The 7,205-nt window shown below is 37.5% G+C and overlaps 1 protein-coding gene across 1 annotated transcript in view; it reads right to left on the bottom strand.

The window, feature by feature from the left end:
• The window catches only part of Sytl5 (synaptotagmin like 5), a 90,863-nt gene that overhangs the window by 58,048 nt on the left and 25,610 nt on the right, over positions 1-7,205 (bottom strand). The window lies entirely within an intron of this gene.

The raw sequence follows: 7,205 nt of genomic DNA, 5'->3' as shown, positions 1-7,205 counted from the left end.
GCCTTACAGAAGCTTTGCAATTTTATGAGGTCCCATTTGTCAATTCTTGATCTTACAACAGAAGCCATTGCTGTTCTGTTTAGGAATTTTTCCCCTGTGCCCATATCTTTGAGATTTTTTCCCCACTTTAGCATTTTCAACAAATGGTGCTGGCACAACTGGTGGTTATCATGTAGAAGAATGCGAAATGATCCATTCTTATCTCCTTGTACAAAGCTCAAGTCTAAGAGGATCAAAGAACTCCACATAAAACCAGAAACACTGAGAGGAGAAAGTGGGCAAAAATAGCTTTTGAGGTAATGGAGTTCAAGTGCTTGTCCAGGTTATTGAGCACACTAAACATCACTGTTTCTAAATACATTTAAATATGGTTGGCACTAATTGGACTCTGGGGTTTATTAATAATAGCAATAATTTTACAAAGAGCACATCAAGTACAGGAGGAAATGGGTTGACAAGCCCTAGAGGGAGTTTGTGAGAGGTAGTATAGGTAGATAAAATCAAAATGCATTATATACAGGTTTGAAATTTTCAAAGAACAAATAAAAATATTAAAAATAACAACGAAATCTCAGCTATATTTTTTTTAGCCAAACGATTCTTGGGGCAGCTTTTTCATTTATTTTACATTCAACAGTGTTCTATGTTAATAAATGGATTCCAAAGGTACTGGCATAATCTTAATAGAATCTACTAAGTTGTCTCTGCTTCAAAGGACCCTGACAAAATGTCACTGTTAAATTGTCAGAACCTTCATTCTACTGGAAAACTATATTTGGGGTGAGAATGATGATTATTCTAATGTCAGTCTTTGCTGCTTGGAGAAGCACCGTTTACATACTCTTGCTTCTACACTTTTGAGGTGTCTCCTCTGCTCAGCATTACCCTTCTTCCTTTTGATAGCCTGAACCTGACTCATTCCTCAAGTCTCTTGTCAAACTGCTTGTAATCTGATGTGTGTGTCTTGATGTCTCTTATAGCACCCTAAAAGCAGCTACTATCTATTTAATATGTGACATTTATTGCCTGTGACATCTCTGTGACTTATTAACACATCATTGCTTTTAGAGAGAGCTCAATAGCTTGCATTGCCATGCTATATTTTCATATAAGCCTTTAAAACAGTAACTTTTTAGGAGTTAAACTTTTCTCTCTAACTGGATGTTACAACCTTTGAAGGCAGAACCACAGCTGCCAGTTTTGAGTCCCAGCAGGGCTCAGCCCAGTGCTACAGTGCTTTGGATGAATCAGGATCTATGCAACTCATTTTTGTCTGTTATTTTTTTCCAGCTCCAAAATTCCTTATTTGTGTGACCTCATTCTGTGTCAACGGAACCAAGTTCTGAAAACTACAGCTCTTAACAGAATCGGTAGACTCTGAGATCCTTATTTAGTCAATCCATTGATTCTTTCTAAGGAGTTAGGCACTATGTTAGATGTCTTAATACCAAAGGAAGGAAGGTCCTGGAAAGTACTAAAAGAGCTTACTATTAAGTGGATGTCTTTTGGGCAAGCAGAGTTCATGGTGACAAGAGATGCACGTGTACAAGGAATTGTGTGAATCCAAAAGAATAAATGAATACAATAGGATGAGGGGGGGATTAATGCCTAGGATGGGAATTTGAGAAATTCTAGAACATCGTTTACATTCTCTGATAATTAATGAATTATGGACTTAGTAACAAGTGATTGAGTTATCTTATACTTTTATTTAATTTCCACTCATACTTCAGAACACTGAAAAACAAAAACACTTCTTTTAGAGCTAGCTACAATCTCAGTCATTGTCAGCGTTTCATGCATTGCTACCTAGAGCAGCGCCACATGAGGCTCAGCATATCTTAGAACCCTTGCTATGCAATCTTCATTTGGGGTTGGGGGTGGAGTCTGATTCTTTTGTGGCACCTAGCTGCTAGTTCCCAGTGCCTCCTTGTATCTTGTTCTCTAACATATACCCCATTGCTTGTTACAGTACTAAACAGGAATATTTGCCTTCTGAACTAAGTTGAAGTGCTCAACTGTGATCTTTTTTTCCCTTAAGGAACCTTGTAAGATTAAATAAGGAATAGAGTGTTTGAATAACTATATTTTAATTGGAGTTATTTAATATATCAGTAGGGAGGCTAGAGGAGAGGGATGTTGGCATTTGAAAGCTAAGGCTCTAATATGCTGTTTATAGCCATGTCTGACTCTTACCAGAGATATGCCTGGAAGTAATGGGTATCACTTGGCAGCAGTACAAATAATTCTCATAAAATAAGAACTCTTACATGGTCAGGTCATCCAGGGGATTTATTTATATGAGGTTGAAAGTATTTAAGATTGCATTTCCCCACTCCGCATGTCTGTGTCCAGAAATAGCTTGACTTCTAGGAGATCTATCATAACCAGGCTCAAAGATGAGATACCCCCACCCCAATACCTGGCCTAACTGGGACCCACACAGGGCCAAGAGGATGCAGGACCTATCTTCCCTGCCAGAGATTGTTCCAGTCTATAACTGTACCCAGAGGTAGATCAGGTGCTCTAGCTCCCCCCACACCCACATCTAGAGACAGCTTGACTCCCATAAGCTTTGACACTATCAGGCTCACAGATGAGACAACCCATAGCCTCAGTACCTGGCCTAACTGGAACCCTCATGGGGTCTAGCAGAGGCAGGACTTATCTGCTATGCTGAAGACACATCTTCCTTCCAGCCTGCAACTCTGCCTGGGGTAGAGCCAGTGATCCAAATCCTCTCCTAAATCCATTCCTAGAGACAGCTTGACTCTAAGAAGGTCCATCATAACACAGATCAGGAGCTCCAAACCCCCTCCCATACCAAGAGCAGCCTAACTCAAGGAAGTACATTATAACCAGGATTACAAAAGGAACAGGCTCTAGTCAGAGACAGCAAGGCCAATTAACACCAGAGATAAAAAGGTGGCAAGAGGCAAGCACAGGAACATAAGCAACAGAAACCAATGCCACTTGGCACCATCAGAACCCAGTTCTCCCATCACAGCAAGCCCTGGATACCCTAACAGACCTGTAAAGCAAGATTCTGACCTAAACTCCCATCTAATGAAGATGATAGAAGACCTTAAGGAGGCTTTTAACTCCCTTCAAGAAATATAGGAGAACACAGGTAAACAGGTAGAAGACCTTGAAGAAGAAACACACAAACCCCTTAAAGAAATACAGGAAAACACAATCAAACAGGTGAAGTAATTGAACAAAAATATCCAGGATCTAAAAATGGAAATAAAAACAGTAAAGAAATCACAAAGGGAGGCAACCCTGGAGAAGGAAAAACCTAGGAAAGAGATTAGGAGTTTAGATTCTGGCATCACCAACAAGAGATAGAAGAGAGAATCTCAGGCATAAGGGGATAGTGTAAAAGATATTGACACAACAGTCAAAGAAAATAGAAGGTACAAAAAGCCCCTAACCTCAAAACATCCAAGAAATTCAGGACACAGTGAAAAGACCAAACCTAAGAATAATAGGAATAGAAGAAATTGAAGATTCCCAATTCAAAGGGCCAGAAAACATCTTCAACAAAATCATAGAAGAAAACTTCCCTATCCTAAAGAAAGAGACGGCTATAAACATATGAGAAGCCTACAGAACTTCAAATAGATTGGGCCAAAAAATAAATTCCTCCTGTTACATAATAAAAGCACTAAATGCACAGAACAAGGAAATAATATTAAAAGTTGTAAGGGAAAAAGACCAATAACTTATAAAGGCAGACCTATCTGAATTATTCCAGTCTTCTCAACAGAGAGTCTAAAAGCCAGAATATTGAGGACAGATGTCAGGCTGACTCTAAGAGAACACAAATGCCAGCCCAGGATACTATAACTGGCAAAACTCTCAATCACCATAGATGAAGAAAACAAGATATTCCATGACAAAATCAAATGTAAACAATATCTTTCCATTAATCCAGCTCTACAGAGGATAATTGAAGGAAAACTCCAGTGCAAGGAGGGAAACTACAACCAAGGAAAGCCAAGAAATTAATCATCTTACAACAATACAAAAGAAGAAAACCACAGAAACATAATACCATCTCTAACAACCAAAACAACAGGAACCAATAATCATTGGTCTTTAATACATCTCAATATCAATGGACTCAATCCCCCAATAGAAAGGTATAGGCTAACAGATTGGATACATAAACAGGACCCAGTACTTTGCTGTATACAGGAAACACACCTCAGTGACAGAGACAGATACTACCTCAAGTTAAAAGGCTTGGAAAAATATCTAAGCAAATATCCAAGAAACAAGCCAGAGTAGCCATTCTAATATGCAATAAAATAGACCTACAACCAACAGGTATCAAAAGAGATGTGGAAGGACACTTCATATTCACCAAAGGAAAAATCCACCAAGATATTTCTGAACATCTATTCCCCAAATTCAAGGGCACCCACATTTGTAAGGAAATGTTAGTGACGCTCAAAGCACACATTGAACCTCACACAATAATAGTGGGAGGCTTCAACACCCCACTCTTACCAATGGACAGATCATGGACACAGAAACTAAACAGAGACACAGCAAAACTAACAGAAGTTATGAACCAAATGGGTTTAACAGCTATCTACAGAACATTTCACCCTAAAACAAAAGCATATACCTTCTTCTCAATACCTCACCATGCAGAACAGAACAAGCCTCAGCAGATACAAGAAGATTGAAATAATCCCATGAATTCTACAAGATCACCATGGACTAAGGTTGGTCTTCAATAATAGCAAAAACAACAGAAAGCAAACATACTCATAGAAACTGAATAACTTTCTATTCAATGATAACTTGATCAGGGAAGAAATAAAGAAAGAAATTAAAGACTTTCTAGAATTTAACAAAAATGGAGGCACAGCATACCCAAACTTATGGGATAAAAAGAAAGCAGTAGTAAGAGGAAAATGTATAGTACTGAGTACCTTCATAAAGAAATTAGAGTGATCCTTCACTAGTAACTTAACAGCACATCTGAAAACTCTAGAGCAAAAGAAGCGAACACACCCAAGAGAAGTAGACAGCAGGAAATAATCAAACTCAGGGCTGAAGTCAACCAAGGAGAGACAAAAAGAATTATACGAAGAATAAAACCAGGAGCTGGTTCTTTTAGAAGATCAACAAGATAGATAAACTCAGCCAGACTAACCAGACAGCACAGAGACAGTAAGTAAATTAANAAAATCAGAAATGAAAAGTGAGATATAACAACGGAAATTGAGGAAATTCAAAAATTATCAGATCCTACTACAAAAGCCCATACTCAACAAAACTGGAAAATCTAGATAAAATAGATGATTTTTTAGACAGATGCTAGGTAGCAAAGTTACATCAGTCCCATATCCCCTTAGGAAATAGAAGCAGTCATCAAAAGTCTCCCAAGCAAAAACAAACAAACAAACAAACAAACAAACAAAAAACAAAAAAATAAAACACCCAGGCCCAGATGGTTTTAGTGCAAAATTCTATCAGACATTAAAAGATGATATAATACCAATACTTCTCAAACAATTACACACACACACACACACACACACACACACACACACAAACTCAGAATGAATACTACCTAATTCATTCTATGAAGCCACAGTTATACTGACACCTAAACCACACAAAGACCAAAGAAAGAAAGAAAATTTCAGAACAATCTAGCTTATGAATATTATTGCAAAAATACTCAATAAAAATTTTCACAAACCAAGTCCAAGAACACATAAAAATCATCATTCACCATGAACAAATAGGCTTTATCCCAGGGATGCAGGAATGGCTCAATATATCAAAATCCATCAATGTAATCCACAATATAAACAAACTAAAAGGAAAATAAAACCTATATGATCATCTCATTAGATGCTGAAAAGGCCTTTGACAAAATACAAAAACTCTGCATGTTAAAAATCTTGGAAAGATCAGGAATTCAAGGCACATACCTAAACATAATAAAAGCAATATACAGCAAACCAACAGCCAAAATCAAATAAAATGGAAAGCATCTGGAAGCAATCCAACTAAAATCAGGGACAAGGCTGCACACTCTCTCCCTATCTATTCAGTATAATATCAAAGTTCTAGCTAGAGCAATTAGACAACCAAAGGAGGTCAAAGGGATAGATACTAGAAAGGAATAAGTCAATATATCACTATTTGCATAAGATATGATAATATATATATAAGCGACCCCAAAAATTTTACCAGAGATCATCTATACCCGATAACTTCAGCAAAGTGGCTGGATATAAAGTTAACTCAAACAAATCAGTAGTCTTCCTCTAAACAAAGGATAAACTGGCTAAGAAAGAAATCAGGGAAATAACACCCTTCACAATAGTAACAAATAATATAAAATATCTTGGTATGACTCTAACCAATCAAGTGAAAGATCTCTATGATAAGAACTTCAAGTCTCTGAAGAAAGAAATCGAAGAAGGCCTCAGAAGATGGAAAGATCTCCCATGCTCATGGCTTAGTAGGATTAACCTAGTAAAACTGGCCATCTTACCAAAAGCAATGTACATATTCAATGTAATCTCCATCAAAATTGCAACTCAATTCTTCACAGAGATAGAAAAAGCAATTCTCAACTTCATATGAAATAACAAAAAACCTAGGATAGCGAAAGCAACTCTAAACAACAAACAAACAAACAAATTCTGGGGTAATCACTATCCCTGACTTCAAGCTATACTTCGGAGCAATACTGATTTTTAAAAAAAAAAATCCGTGTGGTATTTGTACAGAGATAGCCTGGTAGATCAATAGAATAGAATTGAAGACCCAGAAATAAACACACATACCTTAGGTCACTTGGACTTTGACAAAGAAGCCAAAACCATACAGTGGAAAAAAGAAAGCATCTTCAATAAATGGTGTTAGTCTAACTGGAGGTCTGCATGTAGAAGAATGCAAATTGATCCATTTTTGTCTCCTTGTACAAAGCTCAAGTCCAAGTGGATCAAGGACCTCCACATAAAACCAGATACACTGAATATAATAGAAGAGGAAGTGGGGAAACAGCCTCGAACACATGAGCACAGGGGAAATTTTCCTAAACAGAACACCAATGACTTGGGCCCTAAGATCAACAATTGACATATGGGACCTCATAAAATTGAAAAGCCCTGAAAGGCAAAGGACACTGTCAATAGGACAAAAGGGCAACCAACAGATTGGGAAAAGAT

This window comes from Mus pahari, chromosome X (genome assembly GCF_900095145.1).
Source record: "Mus pahari chromosome X, PAHARI_EIJ_v1.1, whole genome shotgun sequence".
In the NCBI taxonomy this organism is placed as follows: domain Eukaryota; kingdom Metazoa; phylum Chordata; class Mammalia; order Rodentia; family Muridae; genus Mus; species Mus pahari.
The sequence above is the reverse complement of the archived record's forward strand: the minus strand, read 5'-3'. Positions and strand labels throughout refer to the sequence as shown.